The sequence below is a fragment of the Apodemus sylvaticus genome, chromosome 3 (assembly GCF_947179515.1).
Source record: "Apodemus sylvaticus chromosome 3, mApoSyl1.1, whole genome shotgun sequence".
Lineage (NCBI taxonomy): Eukaryota > Metazoa > Chordata > Mammalia > Rodentia > Muridae > Apodemus > Apodemus sylvaticus.
Window position 1 is genome coordinate 116,035,227 of NC_067474.1, and position 19,964 is coordinate 116,055,190.

Here is a 19,964-nt window from a genome sequence, read left to right on the forward strand (position 1 = left end):
AGAGTCTTGCCACATAGCCTTGGTTAGCTTGAAATTGTCCGTAGCCCAGGCTGTCTTGGACATTAGGTTCTTCTACCTCTCACCTGGTTAGAAATACTATTTTGAGACAGTATCTTGATCTGTTTGCTTGCTAAAACAAAATGTTTCACACTAGTTTAAAACATCAGAAATTTACTTTAACTTTTCTTGGAGCCAGTAGACAGAAATAGGGTCTTGCTGTGTAGTCCTTACTGGCCTGGCCTGTAACTCAGTGCATATCCCAGGCTGGCTGTGAACTGGATTTTCCTGCCCCAGCCTCTTATTATGCTCGAATCACAGTATGTGCCACCTTGCCTGGCTATTTTGTACATATCTGAAGGCTGGCAGGCTCCAGGAGCACGGCATCGGCATCGGCATGGTGAAGATCTGGGCTTCTGGGCTGGCTTTCTGAGTACTGCTCATATGCTAAAGGATGAAGGGGAGGGCTAGATGCTACTTAATGCTTTTGTTCTTGCTGTTTTTGAAAATGTATTATATATATTTGTGTGGGGTGCTGTGCACTCAGAGGTCAGAGGACAGCTTATAGGAGTGAGTTCTGCTGTGTGGGTTTCAGGGATTGAACTATAAGAGGTCCTCAGACTTAGTGGCAAGTGCCCTTCCCTTCTGAGCCATCATGTTGACTGCCTACCCTTTTGTGTTTTGACATTGTCTGACCATGGAGACCCCAGGTAAGGTTTAATCATTTGTCCTCCCCGCTCAGCTTCGCACTGAGTGCTGGGATTACAGACACCATGTCCAAACTGTAAGTTGTTTCTCTCACCCTTATACTGTAACTGAACTATTTATAGTTACACTGATAAACTTTACTATAAACTATAACAGCTATATCCCTAGCCCTTGTACCTTTGGTGATGGGAAACATAACCCTCTTCGTAAGGGAGATCATGAGCTAATACCTTTAGAAGCCTCACCTTGAAAAATTGTCATTGGCAATTATATTGAATCTTTAGGTACATTTGACAAACACAGCAGGTGGCAGAAAATCATAGCAACTTAGCTTTCCAAAAGTGTGTTGAGGTACAAAAAGTTGGGATGGCAGAGTGGCACATACTCAGGAGGCTGAAGAGGAGGATTGAGAATTTCAGGCCAGTTGGGCTGTTGTCACAGGAAATAAGTTTGGTAGACTAGAGATTTGTAGGGTTTTGTTTCAGAAACTCTACCTTCAAAACATTTTTAAATACTTCTATGAAGAAGGTAGCACCACCCCCATCCCTAAAAGGATGAAAGAGGTCTCAGAATAGAAACCATCTGCAGGGTAAGGAGGTAGAAATGAGTCTTCATCGTAACAGCGTGAGGTTTGCAGTGTTGTGGGAGCCCAGTGTTCCTTCATTAGGCGTTTGAAGCAGTTTCTGTGCCAGCGTTAGGCATGGGGAGGCATGCATGCAAACTTGTTCTCTGACCTTTCTGAACTCATGGCTTATGGTTCAAGTTGTAGGTCTCATGATGTTCCAGTGAGACCTGGTGCTGTGTGCGTGTGTGGGCGGAATATTGAAGTCACTGACCAGGTGGGCGGGGGACATTGCTCAGACTTAACTTTCCCTTGGAATGCCTTTTATTTTCTGAATCTGTTTTCAGCCTTGGCTTTGAAGCTTTTCGCACTATTCCCACCACAGGTGGCTCTTTTCTGGGACTTCTTCATACCATCTGTATCTTTAGTTCATTTTCTTCTCTTGGTAACAGGTTCCCTTTGGTTATTAATAATGACTTCAGTCATGGTCTCTCACCAAAAGTGTCATTTCTTATTTATTTATTTTTAGATTTATTTATTTTTATTTATATGAGTACACTGTAGCCATCTTTAGACACATACCAGAAGAGGGCATCAGATCCCATTACAGATGGTTGTGAGCCATTGTGTGATTGCTGGGATTTGAACTCAGGACCTCTGGAAGAGCAGTCGGTGCTCTTAACCGCTGAGCCATCTCTCCAGCCCCATTTCTTATGTTTTATATTCTGTGTTAAGTATATCAAGAAGGTAGCATACTACAGTGATGACTGGTCACTGGAAGACCACTACATCCAAGATGGGCAAGCATTGTACCACAGAGCTACAGTGAGGTCAGATTGAAGTCAGATCTTTCCGAAATGTTTGAACTAAGCTCCAAGCAGGGGGGATGGGAGGATCTTCTGTTCAAACATTGGCAGGTAGAGTGAACTTAAAATGAAAAAGGGAAGCATCCTGGCCTACGCTGTTCATGAGATGGATGGAGTAAGCTCAAGGTTTCCTGAGTGGTCAAATTCTTGTTATAAGAAATTTATTTCTGTTGCTGCTGGTAATATATAAACCAGCTAAACTGTACCTTAAAAATGTTCAAATTAAGGGTCAGGGAGACAGCTCAGTAGGTCAAAGTGCTTGCCATGCCAGCTTGGTGATGACTTGAGTTCAACTCCTGGAACCCAGGACCCCAAGCGAGAGGCTGGATGTGGTGGCTGGCTCGCATCTTTAATTCCAGCACTCCTACAGGCAGGTGGCAATCTTGCCCAGAAGCTCGGTGGGGCTCTTGTTGCACATGCACAAGAAGCAAGAGAGACCCTGCCCCAAAACAAGATGGCCGTAGAGACTCAACAACGTCTGATGTCCACACACTTCCCAGTGACCCACACCACAGAACAAAAATACTGTACAAATCAAGCTAAGTGTGGTGGCATAGGCTACAACCTCAACTGCAGAGGCAGAAGGCTGGGAATGAGTTCCAGGCCAGCCTGGTTTACAGTGAGAGGTCTCAGCTGATGTAATTTAGTAAGACTGTTTCAAAATAAATAGGTGTCGGCATAGCTCAGTAAGCTTGTCCAGCATGTATATGAGGCCAGCCTCTGTCTGCTCTTTACTGAAAAATCTACCTAAGTCCGCTGAACATGGGATCCTACATCTATAATCTCAGCATTTGGGAGGCTGAAGCAAGAGGATTATGAGTTCAAGACCAGCATGACTATGAGACCCCTTCTTGAAACAAACATCATCATCAACAACAAAACAAGTCAACAACAAAAACCCAAAAGAAAAGTGCTCCAGAGAAGGACACAAGCCACATAGTATTCAGTCTGTTTTACAGTGGTAATACCACTCAGCCCCTGATCATTAGCAGGTAGCCCATACCCGTCTCTCGTCTAGTCTCTGGTAATTATCGAGTACCTCGCATGGGTTCTGGCCTTAGATCTGCCTCTGCCTCCACAACACTGGCCTTTCTCTGTTTTATATTCTTCTTACTAGCAGTAAGGATCCACTACACAGTACCAACATGGAAACTTTGAGTTTTGGTTTTTGCTTCCTAATGGTGTAAAGTGGGGTTTGTGGAACTTGCATTCCAGTGCTGATGACTATATCTACACTAGAAAACCCACCAGTTCAGATCTTCTCCCTATGTTAAAATGGGTTCATTCAGTTCTGATTTTGGATATTTGTCTTCTTAGAGAGGGTGGCTATTACTTCTTGGTTAGAATAGCCAGCGTGGATTGATTATGTGGTCTAGTCCAAGTTTTTTTTTTTTTAAGTGGTAACTATAGATAGCTAAGATATTATCCATAGTTATCTTAGATAACAACATCCTTTTATTTTTCCAAAGGAAGGTTGCTTTTGGCTTGGCATCAACGCCAGTCCTTTAGTTTTTGGAAAATGAAGTCTGCAGCTTGGAGGAAGTACAAAATCTCTTTTCCACTGTGTTTTGTTTTGGGTTTCCAGAGTTCTTTGGGACTAAGCAGAATGCATAACAATGAACCTGGTGAGTTTTAAGTACTCATTTTCTTAAATGTCTGAGAATTGGAAGGGATTTTTGGGTCATTCTGCCCAAGTGGCCGGCCATTCTATACTTGCCTCCTCCTGCCTGTGGCAGCTGATGGCTGTCCCCACGGGTGCAGAGTGGGCTCTTCCATCCGTGTATAGGTCTGATTTTTTGGGAGAGTTCCCCATACAGTGTTGCCATCCACTTGTCTAGCTTCTGTCTTCAGTGCCACATAAACTGCATCCACTGGCTCTAAAGATAATGAAAATAGTTTCAAGGTACCTCTTTGCCAACTTAAGTTGTGTCTTTTCCTGATAAAAATAGCCTAGTTTCTTGCACTGTTGATTTTGAGATTATATATCTAGACCTACCTTCCTTCCTTCCTTCCTTCCTTCCTTCCTTCCTTCCTTCCTTCCTTCCTTCCTTCCTTCCAAAAGTGTGTATGTGTGTTCGCCTATATGCTTGATCCATGTATGTGTTGTGTGTGTTCTGTACAGTCTGTAGAAAAGCTGTGCTTTTGATTGCGAATGAGTCAATTTATTAAGAATGTTTTAGCAACATTCTTAAAAGGAATAAATAACAAGTAACAAAGAAGTAGCAGACAGGAAACAACATCAGATCAGGTGCTCATGTATGAGAGATCATCCAGAAGGTGAACTGTTTCCACCAGATGTTGCTATTGTCTATGCCACAGTAAAGTGGCTACAATGGGAAGGTGGGTGGTCCAGCTCCCCCAGGCGGTCACCTGGACGCACAGCTCAGCTGGATGCATGTCTAAGTCCTGATTTGATGGGTATAAGCTCTACATGCTCTGAATTGGGCTACACCAGGCATCTTCACTGGATATTGAGTTTGAACACTTGATCTGATGCTGTTATCTGTCTGCTAACTTGTTAATTATTCCTTTGCACATGTTTGTGTGCCCATGTGAGTGCTCCAGTGTGAGTGTGTGTATGTTTGTATGCCTTAAGTGTGTGCGCTTACCAGAGGTCAACTTTGGGTGTGTTCCTCAGGAACTATTCAGATGTTTTTGTTTTGCTTTTCTTTAAGGAAGGGTCTCACTGGGACCTGGGGCTCATCTGTTGGCTAGGCTGGCTAGCCAGTGAGCCTTGGCAATCCAGCTGTCTGCCCTCCTAGTGCTGTGATTGCAAGCACATGTTACCACACCAAGCTTTTTATGGGTATTGGAATTGAGTTGAAGCCCTCATGCTTGTGGAAAATGCTTACTGATCTATCTTATCTCCTTAGCTTATTTCTCTTTTCTTTTCTTTTCTTTTCTTTTCTTTTCTTTTCTTTTCTTTTCTTTTTTCTTTTCTCTTCTCTTCTCTTCTCTTCTCTTCTCTTCTCTTCTCTTCTCCTTTCTTTCTTTCTTTCTTTCTTTCTTTCTTTCTTTCTTTCTTTCTTTCTTTCTTTCTTTCTTTCTTTCTTTCTTTTTTGGTTCTTTAGTCAGGGTCTTACTATGTTTATCAGTTTATGGAGACACCGTTTGCCTGTGTAGACTGGAACTCCCTATGCAGCCTACTGTGGCTGGCCTTGAACAACTACGGTTACAAATATGAAATGTGTGCCACTATACCCTGCTAGATTTTAAAAAATGAAAAAACAACCCATTTACTATGACTCCGTTTTGATGGCCAGCACCACCACCAGTGGTTAAATGGGACCGTCTTAGCTGTTCAGGGCTGTTGTGTTCTACTTTCTTTCCATTTTCATGCTATTTCAAGTATCGTGAAGACTCTTCTGTCTTGTGAAGCTTTGTGAGACCCTCTGGCTCACATTTTCAGTCTTGTATTCAGGATGCAGAGACTGAAGGATCAGTGCAAGACAAGCCCAGCCTAGTCTGCAAAGTGTGTCCCAGGCCTGCCCAAGATGGATGCTAGTGAGCTGCTATCTTCCTTGCCTTCTTCCCACTTTAGCTTGTAGGACTCGAGTCATAAGACACCAGCTCTAACTTCTCTAGGGCACTTGTACCATCTACCCTTTGATTTAGGTCCCCTTTGCCAGGTCAAGAGTTAGGATGATTGTGTAGAATTGATGACAAGAACTGCAGGTGGTGGGGTATCTTCTAGTCAGATGCAGCTTAAATGTTGGGGGCATTGATTAATGGAACAAGCAACAGATTACAATTAGCCCAAAGTTATCTGTAATTGTTAGTTTATTTGAACTGTGTCTCATGTACTACATACATTATTTCTTATTTTGGTATGTGTATGTGCTTGTGTGTTTGAACCCATCTGTGTGTCTGGAAGCCAAAAACCAGCCTTGGGTGTCATTGATAACTTCAGGCTTCATCCATCTTTTTTTAAGACTTAATTTTTCTCTTGTATATGTATGAGCACCACATGTGTACATGGGGCCTTTCGAGGTCAGAGGATGAGCACCATATGTGTATATGGGGCCTTTCAAGGTCGGAGAAGGTTGCTGGATCTTCTGTTACAAATTATAGGCAGTGAACCACCATATGGGTGGGCTCTGGGACTGGAACCCAGTTCTTCTGCAAGAGCAACCAGTGCTCTCAACCACTGAGTTTTCTCTGGATCTCCTCTTTTTTGAGATAGGGTCTTACCTTATTGAAACTCCTCAATTAAGCTAACTTTGCTGGTTGTTGAGCTCCAGGAATCCTCCTGTCTCCCTAGTTCTGGGATTGCAAGTACAAGCCACCATGGTGACTTTTGTTATCACCGTACTGTGTACTAAGCTCAGTTCCTCACACTTGCATGACAAGCACTTTACTATTGACTGAGCTGTCTCCCAGCCCTGTATTGTTAGCTTTCTAAGATCCAAAGCTGTGTCTAAGTTAACTGTTTAGTAGCACTCACAGTGGTACCCATCTTGGCTCTGAACAGTTGGGCGAGGAGGCCAACCTTTGCTCACTTACAGATAGAGTGATGGTGGAGCTACCTTGGAGGGTTAAGAGTGTTGACAGGGCTGTAATTGTTAGTTTAGTGATTGTTAGTAAGGCAGGTCAGGCACTGTTTGTCAGGATATGAGAGATACTGAGAAATCTCAATGTACATCATAAAAAATTAAATCTCTGCACTGGAGAGATGGCTCAGTGTTTAAGAGCACTATCTGCTCTTCCAGAGGTCCTGAGTTCAATTCCCAGTAACCACATGGTGGCTCACAACCATCTGTAATGGGATCTGATGCCCTCTTCTGGCATGCAGGCATATAAATAAAAATAAATAAAATCTTTGTTAAAAACTATATATTAATGTAAGCGTTCATGTGAGTGCTGGGAGCTGCATCCTGACTCTCTGGAAGAGTGCTGCTGGGCAGTCTCTCCAGCCACATTTTCTCTTTTCTTTAGATTTCATTTTTTATTTATGTATGTGCATGTGTGTACATGTGTGGTTACTTCTAGAGGTCAGAAGACAGGTTACTGGATCCCATGTAGATGATGTTACAGGCAGTCATGGATTGCCTGATGTGAACACTGAGATCTTTGGTCCCTCTAGGAGTAGTAAAGGATCTTAACTACTGGGCAATCTTCCTGGGCTCAATAAAGTTTTTAAAATATTTATAATTTTTTAAAAATAATGTGTGTATGTGTGTGTGTGTGTGTGTGGGCATGTGCACATGAGTGCAGGTGCCCAAGAAGGTTAGAAAAGGGCATCAGATCCCCTGGAACTGGAGTTAACAGGCAGTTGTGATCTGCTTGACGGGAGAGCTGGGAACTGAGCTTGGATCCTCTGTAAGAGCAGTTCGTGCTCTTAACTGTTGAGCCGCCTCTTCATCCGTGGAGCGCGCCAGTGTGGTAGCTCATGTCTGTAATCCCAGCACTTAGGAAGCTGAAGCAGGAGGACCGCTGTGAGTTAGAGTCCAACTCAGCCCATATAATAATAAATTCCATGACAGCTTGGGCTACAGAGTAAGACCTTGTCTTTTAAAGAAAGAAAGGAAGGAAAGGAAGGAAGGAAAGAAAAAGAAAAACCTCCAACAATATAAGTAGTTTTACTACAGCAGTGAACAAAACACCAAGGTTTTGCCTAATTTTATGAGAGGTCTTGTTGCCCAGCCAGACCGGGACACATGGAGGGAGGGGCTGCTCATGGTTACACTGCTGGTATCTGGCATGGACAGGCCAGGGCTGAGAAGTCCTCTGTGTCAGCCCACGGGGCAGGTAGCCAGTTCTTTAGGGTGCACACATTGCACCCAGCTCAAAATGCCAGTTTGAGGTGAAGGACCCAGCATTTGAGAGGCTTAGTCAAGATGGGAGTGGGGAGTTTCGGGGCAGCCTGGGCTACGAAGCCATGCATGAGCCTTAATATGGCTCTTCTACGGCGGTCAGAGAACAACTTTGGAAGTGCTTTGCTTCCATCATGTAGGACTCTGGAGCAAGGACCATCATTGAGCCACCTCCAAGGCTCCAGAAGACCCAGCAGACTTGAGAACTGAGTTGAAGAAACACAAGTTAGGTCCTGTTTTGAATTAGAATTTTTGTAGCATTTTATTTTAGCTTTTGGCATTTCTTTTAGCATTGAAAAATATTTCAATAAATGGGCCTGCTGAGTGTGCAATCTGGCATCTGTAGTGGGCCCAGTTATAACAGAAGCCCATGATAGTCAGAAGGTTGAGATAAACCTGAACTCAAGGTCTGTGTGTGGGCTATGGAGTAAGTTTGTCACACACACAGACACACACCCCGCCCCCACCATGGAAAGTTGTAATAGGTCCCCTCATTACTGTTTGTCTGGCTAGTTAGGCTAAGGCAGAGGCTGTGACTCTTCTTGTCCTTTACTGGATAGAGGTGCTTTGAATGTCATTGCAGCACTGACTGCCCTGGCTGGTGTGCAGAGGAGCTAGCCAAGCCCAGCCTGCTCCCTCAGACTGCTCTCCCTGCTCTGCTGTGACTGAAAGGCAGTCGCAGATGGTGGACCAGCTCTGGCTGGAACTGCTGTTGGCTGCAGGATATTCTAGGGATGGAAGCCAGGAGCTCACTGGAGCTGGCAAGCAGTGTTCTGGGCCTTAAGAGAATATTTTTGTCCTTCTGGTTCTGCTGCTGTTTTACTTTTTATTGTTGTGGAAATAGTCTTCCTCTGTAGCTCAGTTTGGCCTGGAACTCACTGTGTAGCCTAGCCTGGGCTAGCTCTGAACCTCAGCCTCAGTCACTGTGACTGGCACTTTTAGTTATCTCTTAAATCTGTCTAGTGATGAGTGGTTACTGAAAAGCCAGAAGTTGTAAAACCAGCTCCTTAACACTCTGCTATGAAAGGTTCAAGTGTTAGGAAGTGCAGACCAGGAGTCTGCAAAAGCTTCATCATGGTCCTCTGAGGACCTGGTCCTGACTCATTGTAACAGTGTCTCCCCTTTGAGACAAGTTCTTGCCGTAGAGACCAGGCTGGCGTGAAATTCATTCTTCCACTTTAGCTTCCCATGTTGCTAAAATTGTAGTACCGTGCCCAACCCTATAATTTTAAAGCACATTTATTTTATTGATATCTACACAAAATCTTAAGTGTAGTTGCTTTTAGAAAGTCATAGAAAAGACAAAGAGCTAAGTAGACTAAATATCACCAAAGTGAACATAAAAATATCATCATTTATTTTATGGGTATAGCTGCTACTTTGCCTGCATGTACATCTGCACCAAGGCAGGAAGAGGGCATTGGATCCTCTGAAACTGGAGGTACAGAAGCTTGTTAGCTTCTAGCTGGGTGCTGAGAATTGAACCTGAATCTTCCGGAGAGCAGCCAGTGTCTTTAACCACTGAACCATATATTTAGCCTCTTAAGTAAACATGTGTGCACGTTTGCACATATATGTGCGTGCCAGAGCATGTGTAGAGATCAGAGGACAGTGTGTGGGACTTGTTTGACATTTTAAGAAAAGCAGTGGAATCTATTTATACTCTTGAAGTGGAGTGACTTTGACACAACTTAATTTTATTGGCTGCTTGCTTCACTTGCTGCCTTGGCTGGTGAGGAGTGTCTCCTGCCTGGGTTTTAGTCCTCTCTGGAGGCTTTTAGATGTCCTGGTTTTTATAATGAGAAAGGGAGGGAAGTCGCCGTTACAAATTTGTCACTCTCTCCATGCACTCTCTGGAGAGCAGCCCGGGCATTTCTGACCTGTGTGCCTGTGGTGTTTTTCTCCTTTCTCTGGCAGTGGAACAAGTGCGAACGTTTTGAAGTGTCTCTAAAATTAGTCTCCTTGGTAGAGCATTCAACTTCAGGTATGTGCTATTTGAAATAGCAATGTGGATTTGAAGACCAGAGACTTTAGAGTACGCTTATGGGTCGAAATCAGGGGGCTGGTGCCCTATAGGCTATTTCATGAATGAGGGAAATACCTGGGGCATCTAGGTGACCTAACACCTGTCGGAATATAAGGGAATGGATTGTCCCTCCAGGGAGCAGAATGGCAGGTAAGTGCTTCTCTAATTTTACTTAATGGATATGGATGAAGTATACATGTCTGCATGCCTGTTCCTGAGAAAACCAGAAGAGGACCTTGGGTCCTTTGGAACTGGAGTTAAGATGTTGGTAGCCAATGTGTTGTGTCCTCTGCAAGAGCACCCAGAGCTTTTAACCACTGAGCCATCTCTTCAGCACCTAGTTTGCTGGATCTTAAATCCATTGTCTTTTCCTCCTCCTTTTGCTTCTGGACCAGCTTGGTCTGAGATTTCAAGAGATTATTAAGTCAGCACAAATCCTGGTCACATGTTGAATCTCTCTGGCAAGGCATAATGGGATGTTTTATGTAGGAACTAGATGTCCTAACAGAACATTGACTATTCTCAAGTCTCCAGCATTGTCTGTTATGTTGAAACGATGCAAGTCAGGCTGACTCAGTGCTTAAGAGCACAGACTCTTCTTTCACAGGACCTGAGTTCGATTCCCTGTAATGACTGCGTGGATCACAACTGCCTATATCTGATGCTCAGCTTTAGGGGGATCTAACACCTGGTACCCATGGGCACCCAATACTCACGTGCATATCCCTCCTGCCTCACCCACATAATTAAAAAATATTTAAAAAACTCTTAAGTGGTACACGCCTGTAATGCCAGCTGTTTGGGTGATGAAGGCAGGAGGGATAAAGGCCTGCCATGGCTGTTCAAGGACAAGACTGTCCTTGTGAAGTTAATGAAGGGTAGGGGATGTAACAGCCTATGGAAGAATTCTTTAGCATGAAGCCCAAAGAAAAGACAGAACTCAGGCCCTCCCCTGTGCGGTAGCTTTAGGACCCCTTTTCAGATTTCCTGCTGCCTGGCATTCACCCCTGCTGCATGGTCCATCCTATGTTAGTCACTAGTCTCATATCTTCTTCCTTCAGAGTGCCTCGATACTGGAGTGCTTGTAGTGCCAGTCAGCCATCCCTAGCACACCGGCTAGCCATGGCCCACCCTGTCCTAGAGGTCAGAGTGTAGATGTCCTGCTCTGCTGTGGCTGGAGGCTCTGCTTCTTCTAAATTCCCTTTCCAGACTTCAGTACCTCCTGGTTTCCTACCCAAGTCCCCCACTGAACCACCCTTAACTCCCCGGCTCTACCTCCTGGTCAAAGACCCATCTGCTTCTACCTTGGGCAGCCAAACTAGAGGAAGCAGAAGAAGCTTGGACATTTAACTTTTTAGAAACTTGATTAAAATTTTAGATAAAAGTTATCTTCCCCATAAGGGTCTCTAAGAAAGGGAGGAGCATTATAGATATTTGAATCTTGTATTGTCATTTGTTATTCTGTCCGTCCATCCATCCATCCATCCATCCATCCATCCATCCATCCACCCATCCACCCACCCATCCATCCATCCACCCATCCATCCACCCATCCATCCACCCACCTATCCACCCACCTACCCACCCATCCATCCACCCATCCATCCATCCATCCATCCATCCATCCATCCATCCATCTATCTATCTATCTATCTATCTATCTATCTATCGTGTGTGAACTTGTGGGGCCCCGTTTTGTGGGGCCCAGTGTTCTGCTGTTCTGTGGGTTCCAGAGAACAAATGGAGGTTGTCGGCCTTGGTGGCAAGCACCTTTACCTTTGATACATTTGCTAGCTTGAGGCTTTGCCTTTCTCTTGTCTAGGGTAGATCTTGGATGCTTAGTTTACATTTATCACTGTAGTTATCATCTCCTTACTTCTTTTTTTTTTTTTTCTTTATATCATTGAACAATATTGATGGGCCAGGCATGGTGGTGCATGCCTATAATCCCAGCACATTGGAGGCTGAGGCAGAAGGGTCACTAACTAGTTTCAGGCCAACCCCGGGGTACATACAAGATCTTGTTTTGCTTTTTTTTTGTTTTGTTTTGTTTTTTAAGGTAATGGGAGCTAGAGATTTTTTTCTGTGTTTAAGAGTACTGGTTGCTCTTGCAGAGGACCCAGGTTTAATTCCTGGCATCCACATGGTAGCTTAAAACTACAACCCCAGTTTCAGGGGACCCCATGCTCTTTTCTAGTTTCTGGGTACTAAGGTGCACAGACATAACGTACAGGCAAAACACCCATACACATAAAATAACTTTTAAAAAGCAAAGGGACATCTGGTTCCACGAGGCTTTAAGTGACTTAGCTGAGTAGAGTTCTTCCCCTGAGAACAAGAAAAGAGTGCTTTGGTGAAGAAAGACTGTAGACCGAGAGTCAGCTATATGAGGAAGTTGGCAGGGAAGGCCTCCTTTGAAGGCTTTGCTCTAGTGAGGTGTCTACAGAAAGACTCTGGGATTCCATTATTTGGACTCCAAGAGTTGACAGGCATGTTCTATCTCTGCATTTGAAACTGCACACTAGGAACAGCAGTGTAACCACAGTTTAGCTCTTGGAAGAGGGAAAGGAAACTGTGTGTCCAGGATTAGGAAAAGACTGCTCTTAAAGACAACCATGCATATAGCCGAAACACCTGGGCATCACAGTTTTCCCTCTCGTAGAAATAGTTTCACTTAATGAAACAATCAAACAACAACAACAACAAAATACAGAAACCAAAGGGGGAAAAAAAAGAAGGAAATCGGGCATTACAAAATGTTTATTGGTTTTTATGTAAAACGTTTATAGTTTTTATGTAACTTGGGTTCAAGAGGGGAGAGGGCAGGGGTAGGATCTTGCTGTGTAGTCCAGGCCGGCCTCACTGTAACCCTACTGTCCTTAGTGAAGGAGCTATAGGTGTGTGCCACCATGCCCAGCTAACACACCCATTTGTTTCAAAAATCAAGTAGTAGACTTCACCATAGTTGGGACTGTTACTGGTCAGTCCTTAGATTTTGCTTTTGAAATTTATTTTAAAGGATATTTACTTATTTATCTGTGTGGCTATCTGCTATATGTGTGGATGCCTGCAGAAGCCAGAAGAGGGCCTCAAATTCTCTGGAGTGGAATTATTTGAGGTACTTGACATGGGTGCTGGGATCTGAATCCAGGTCCTCTGCATGGGCAGCAAGAGCCTTTAACTGTGGAGCTATCTCTCCAGCCCCAGATCCTTAGTTCTTAGAGATGACAGCTGTTGCTAAAGGGTGATTGACTGCAGGTTGTCCTGTCAGTGTGCTACAGGGCCCCTCTGTGTCTGAGGAAATCCTGTGTAAAGTCTTGACGACATCAATTCTTGCCCCCCTCCCCAGCCTGTTTTGGGAGGCTGTATGTATGCTAGGCACTTTTTTGGCTTTCAGTTTTAGTTCTCCGCCAGGTTATGAGAAAATTGAAGGACAGAGAGGGGAAAGGCCATGCCTGAGCAGCTGTGGCAGCTTGTGCCCCCCACCCCCGCCCTGTGCAGAGGCGTGGAGAACAGTGGATCTTGGAGCTGATCCACAGCCAAGATGCTTGCTGCTCAGGGGGTGGCTTGACAGCCTTCTGCCATGACCAGGAATGACTGGGTCAGATGAAAAATGAAATTCCTCTGTCCTCTGAATGGGGGCTAGTCATTAGACTGGGATCAGGTTTCAGGGATGGTGTTCCTTCTTTGATTACAGAGAAAGAGCGCCAGGAAGGAAGAAAATATAAGCCCACTTCTCAGTAGGGTTGGGCCTGGTGTGGCTACCAGAACAGATTTGCAGCTTGGGCCTGAAAACGTGCTTTTCAATACTCTGAGCCTAATAGACTTCAAGTTCTGGCTGACTTCCAGAGTACTTACCCTTATCTGTTTCCTTGTGGTCTTCTGCTGCCTGTTTTTCTTGGCTGCTGGAGAGGCAGTATGTGGTACTCTCCCATATGTTCATGGTCTGTTTTATGAGTGCACATGTTTAGGTACAGGGCCAAGAAAAGACTCAGGATGTAGATGTCTGCATTTGTGTGCCTAATGAAATTCTGTCATCTTTTTTATGACTTATTATGTTTTAAAAAAATGAGTGTTTGCACTGTTTTTGAAACCAATAGGAAAAGTCAAATAATTGATGTGCTATGGGAGGAGATGTCCTGTGTGTGTGTGTGTGTGTGTGTGAGCATATGGAGGCAAAAAGATGACTTTGGAATTAAAGGCATTTGTAAGATTCTTGATTTACCGTGTGGGTGCTGGGATCTAAATTCAAGTCCTCACATTGCCCAGCAAGTACTCTTAGCTGCTTAGTACTGGAGCTGTAGTCTCCAAGGAGTTACCTTTTCAGTTTTTTTCCTTAAAAGAAATGAGGTCAGGAATAGAGCTGAGACTTGAACTCAGGATGTCTGGCTATAAAATGTATGTTCTTTATCATTACACTAGACTCAGAATTTTCTTCATAGCTACCAAGGGATGATTTTAAAATTGTCTTTGTGGTACTAAGGAAGGAGAGCCTTGCTTGAATCAGCAAGGCTGACTGAGCCTTGGACCCTGAATGTCTGAGAAGACTCAGTTTGGGCTAAGTACCACAATGACTTATGGAATTGTTGCAATAATTTCTATCTCTAAAGGACTTGGGCTTGTTTGTTTGTCCTGCTTATTTTTTACACAGGGTCTTATTCTGTGGCCAGGCTGTCCTTAAACTCATGATGATCCTCCTGCCTCAACCTTGTGAGTGATGGAAGTGGAGGTGAGTCATTTCACGCCCAACCTGAGAGTGTGTGTGTGTGTGTGTGTGTGTGTGTGTGTGTGTATGTATGTAATCCGTGAGCCTGCTCATGTGTGCGGCCACATGAAAGTGTCATCAGGCATCTTCCTTGATTTCTAGACACCTTTATTGAGGCAGGCCTCGCAGTTGAACCCAGAGCTTGCTGATGGGGTCTAGGCTAGCCGAATTTTCCAGGGATGCCTTGTCTCTACTTTCTGAGCTCTGTAGTTACGGTCTGGCCACCACATCCACTCATTTATGTGGGTTCTTGGGATCTGAACTCTGATCCTCATAACTGCATGGTAAACACTTTATCCATGAAACCCCCAGCCTTGGACATCTTTTGTAAGTCAGGGCTTCTTGTAGCCCCAGCTAGCCTGAGGCTCTGTAGTGAAGTATGTCCTAGAGCTTTTGCTTGATCTCCTACATCCACCCTCGAAGCTGGGACTACAGGTGGGCATTGCCGTGTCTGGTTTATATAGTGTTGGGAGATAGAGCTCGGGGCAGGCTCTGCATACCAGGCAAGCACCCCACAGATGCAGCCACATCGTCAGTCCTGGACATCACTGTGTCTGTGCACTGTAAAGGGGTGTTGGTGATGGATGTGGGTGATGTTTCACAGGTGTGGCCCCCCTTGTTTTGTGTGGCAGAACCTCTCCCTAGGACCTAGGCTGGTTCATTGAATTAAACTGACTGGACCACAAGCTCTAGGGATCCTCCTGTTACCTCCTTCCTCAGCACTGAGATTACAAGCACATGTTACCATGCTTGGCTTTTTACATGGGTGGGCACCACTGAGCTTGTCTCTTCAGCCTGTTATTTGTGGCTGGTTCTGTGTGCCCTTGGGTACTGTGGAGGTCAGAGAACAGTTTGTATGAGTACCCTCTACCACAGGTCAGGCTTGGCAGTAAACCCAAGATTTTCTAAAATATTTCTTTCTAAAGATTTCAGATATTTTATATATCTGAGCACTTTTCTCCTTCCAGCCCCCATTTTGACCCTCTTCTCTAAGACTTTTTAAATGTTTTTAGTTTTTCGTCAGACAGGGTCTCACAATATTGCCTTGGCTGGCTGTAGCTTAGATTTTTTTTTTTTCAAAACCTACTTTAATTAGGGTTCTTTAACACTTCAACCTCCCCTCTAGCCCACCTAACAGAGGTAGGGAAAAAGAAAGGTTAATAGGACATGGGGATTATAGACCTGTTTAGAAGAAGTTCTTTGGGGAGATCCCAGGCCAGTTCAAAATATCAAACAAGAATCCATAGCGGCAGTCCAGTCTAATTGGCAAACACCAAACATGAATGTGGTAGCAGTGGCTGGTTTCAGAAGAAACTGAGCCCCTGCCAAATCAGCACGAGTCTGTGGAAGTAACAAGAAGCAGCCAGAATATCATGAGAAGTTTTTGGCGAGTTACTCTCTATAAAGTCATGACAAGCTAAGACCAGCCACACAGTGCAAGGTGAACCAATGCCAGAGTCTCATCACTCTGTCTGTGGGGTCACATTTATATTCTTTCTAGACATAACTGGTCCTCTTATATGTCTGCTTCAGCAAAACATCTTCTCACCTGTGTCTGCTTCAGCAAAACATCACATGACATAACTAAATTGCCAAAGAAATCAGAAATTTCTACTTGGCCTGGAACTTTGCTATGTAGACCAAGCTGGCCTGGAACTCAGAGATCCTCCACTCTCTGCCTCCTGACTGCTGGAATTAAAGGTGTTTGTCACCATGGCTGACTCACGTGTTTTCTTTAGCAAAGTAATATGAAGGGTAAACAGTTCATAGGAGCACTCAATATTTTTCAAGTACCTGAATATTCTGGAGGATACTCTAAATATTCCTGGAGAGAGCAAGAACTAGTCTTTAGGATCACAAAGCTACAGCTTAGGGATGCTCAGGCCTCTTAGACCTGTGCGTGTTGAAACTATCATGTTTTGTCATCAGATTTTACAAAAGGGATGCTACGAAAGGGGGAGCCCAATTTCTTCTAATTTTGTTCCTTTCGCATTGCATTTGGTGCTTACAGGGTGTGCAGCCTTGGGAAGGAATTGGTTCCTTGCCAAGGTCTTTCTTCACTGCATTGAATGGGCACAGAATGTTTGTCTTTTGTGACCCAGCTAGACATCAGAGGAAGTTTCTGTATGATGGTCATTTGACTAGCTTATCCTCTGAATTCAGTTTGCTCTCCCTTAGTCAGAACAAAGAGACAGACAGGCAGACACACACACACACACACACACACACACACTGTGTGTGTGGGTGTATTGTGTTATAAATGCCTGCTTCCCACCCTGGTCTTCCTGCTCTTGTCAGCCACTGTCCTGTATCTTATAGCCTTGATTTCCCATATAGTTTTGTAATATGTAATTCATTGTTAAAATAATTTTGTCTGCTTTCAAATCTTTGTATAACTGGTCAGATTCTTTAGGAAGAAAAAGAATCTTCCTTATATTAAGATTTTGTCAATAAAAGACAGGTGGGCATTGTATTACTTTTCTGTTGCTGTGATAAACACCATGACCAAGGCAGCTTATAGAAGGAAGAATTTATTTCAGCTTATGGTTCCATTGAGATAAGAGTCCATGGCAGGAATGCCTGGCAGTTAGCTATAGGCATGGTAGCAGGAACGGGAAGCTGAGAACTGATATCCTCAATCATAGGCACAAAGCAGAGTGCAGACTGAAAGTACGTAAGCCTTTGTATGTATAATGCCCATCTCCAGTGACATCACTCCTTCAGGAAGGCTGTACCCCTCAAATCTTCCCAAGTCACACCACCAAGTGTGTAGAGGTAGTGGTGGCAGAGGTGCATGCTCTGCTGCATATAGGAGGTCAGAGGGCACCGTGAGGGAATCAGTTCTCTCCACAACATAGATCCTGGCCATCTCTCAGGTTGTCAGGCCTAGTAGCCAGTGGTTTTACTGGTGGCACCATGTTGCCAGGGGTTTTGTTTTGTTTTGTTTTGTTTTGTTTTGTTTTGCTTTGTTTGGGAGGGGACAGGTTAGCCTTAGGTGGTCTGTATATACTCTGCATATACCAGGCTAACCTTGAACTTGTAGGAATCTTCTTCACTTTGCCTCACAAATATTAGGGTTATAGGTGTGTCCTACTACATCTGGTCTTTGTAATTTAATTGCAATAATTATGTTAATTTTTTTGCCCAATGATAGAAATTGCTGTGGCATTTTGCTATTGAAAATTTAAGCTTTAAGACAGGTCAAGTGTTAGGCTGGTGCAGGGTCTGGCATCCATCACATACCAGCTCAGTGAGTTCTTAGTGGAATCACAAACCACAAGACCAGCAACCATATCCAGTCCCAGACAGTACCGAGTGCCCCTACACAGTGCCTTCCCTAGATAAAGAGTCATTTTCTTTTCATTTTACAATTACTCACAGTGGGCTCTGCCCACTTGCAACTGGCTGTGTGGTATACTTGACCACAGCAATCTACTAGTTGATTGCATGAATGTGCACGACCGTAAAACCTCAAACACGTGAGCTAGCAGAACTTGGCAGCATGAATTTTGGAACAATGAACCACTTGGCTTAAAGCTCTGTAGATTTCAGTTTAAAATTTTAGCCAGGAAAGTGGAGCACATTTGTAATCCTGACACATGGGAGGTTGAAGCACACGATTTCAAGATAGAGGCCACTCTGTGTAACTTAGAGATACCCCATTTCTATCTGGCGTCACCCTCTCTGCACATGTATGGAGATAGATAGATGGATGGATGGATGGACGGACGGACAGATAGAAAGATAGAAAGAAAGAAAGTAAGTAAGTAATAGTATGTGTAATCTTTGGATTCCTTGGGAATTTGGACCAGCCTTTGTAATTCATAAAAACATGCTGGCATTAACTCTTTAATGAGGACATTTTCTTCTAAGTAACCTGACCAAGGCAGGTACAGGGCCAGTTTTGGGGATGACCTGTTTTATGACAAGGTGCTCTGTTCTAGAGGGCTTTCTTCTTGGGCTAATCCTGATGGCTGTGGGTCTTCGTGGCGGGTAGATGTTGAGAGCTGTGTCTTGCGTCAGGGCAGTAGACATGTTGCCTGTCATCCTGCGGGGGGGGGGGGGGGCGGGGGGGGCACAGCTGCCTGAAGTCTTTGGGGCATTATGCCGCACCACACTTGAACCCTTCTCTCAGTCACATACTGGAGTGAGTGCTGGAAGCCTTCCCTGGGGTTATTTTAAGCTTGATTTGAATCAAGCCAAGGGACACTCTCCCTTGCTGCTGCTGTTGCTGCTGCTGCTGCTGCCGCTTGCATCAAGCCTGGGACCCTCGCAGCCTCCTTTGCTTGTGCCATGCCATCCTGTTCCAGTGTCCCTGCCTGGCTCTGTGACCTCCACCTGCTTAGTTGATGCTCTGATGTGCCATCTTGACGTTTTTTGTTTTCCATGGAGTGCCCTGACTACACTTTGAGTTTGTGCCAGGCCCCTCAGTCTAAGTAGCTGGTCTTGGGTTTGGGGGGTGACCTTTCTAAAGATGCGTCTAAAGACGCCATGCCCTCCATATGTAGCCCCATGTCTTATGGGTATACCTTCTACCTGTGAGGCCTGAGGCTCCTCGATGCTGAGTGCCCTAATCACCTGAGGTGTGCTTCCCACGTGTCTTCTCACTTCCTTCCTCTGGGCCAAAGAATGGGCAGGGCTGTAAGATGCTCAGTGATATTGCACTTGTCTGCATGTGAGCCTCTGGGCTCACCCCCAGCACTGCCAATATCCACACACCTGCCGGCTGTATAGCTGGCCACTTGTTCTAGTCATTCTCAGTGACTAGCTCCTTTGAACGAGATGCTGTCTGGGATATGAGATAATAGCTCAGGGTCTTATGCAACCCAGTAGGTCTCCCAGGGAATGGTTGAGTCTTCTCCAGTCTTCCTGCCCTGTTCTTGTCATTGTCCATTGTCCCAGTGCCCAGACTGTGGCTTACCTCCAGTGCTTTTAAGTCTTTTGTGTCCCACCCCCCTCCTGATTTTAATCTTGGCCATTCTTTGTCTTGTATTTGTGCTTGTGATATCTCAAAGAGTTGCTTTTTGTAATCTACGAGGCATTTAAAAACAGTGCTTTGTAAAAAAAAGCAGAACACATAGTAAAAACCAACATTAAATAAATATTAAATAAAGCACCATAATAGTTACCCCTTCATTCAACTTTGCTACCGTGTCATGGATAATGAACCAGAAGGCTAAACTGCCAAGAGTATATTAAATTCTTTTCCTCCAATATTTTGGAAAAC

General features: G+C 44.4%; 1 protein-coding gene across 2 annotated transcripts in view; it reads left to right on the forward strand.

Annotated features, from left to right (window-relative positions):
• The window catches only part of Ak4 (adenylate kinase 4), a 48,034-nt gene that overhangs the window by 9,040 nt on the left and 19,030 nt on the right, over positions 1-19,964 (forward strand). The window lies entirely within an intron of this gene.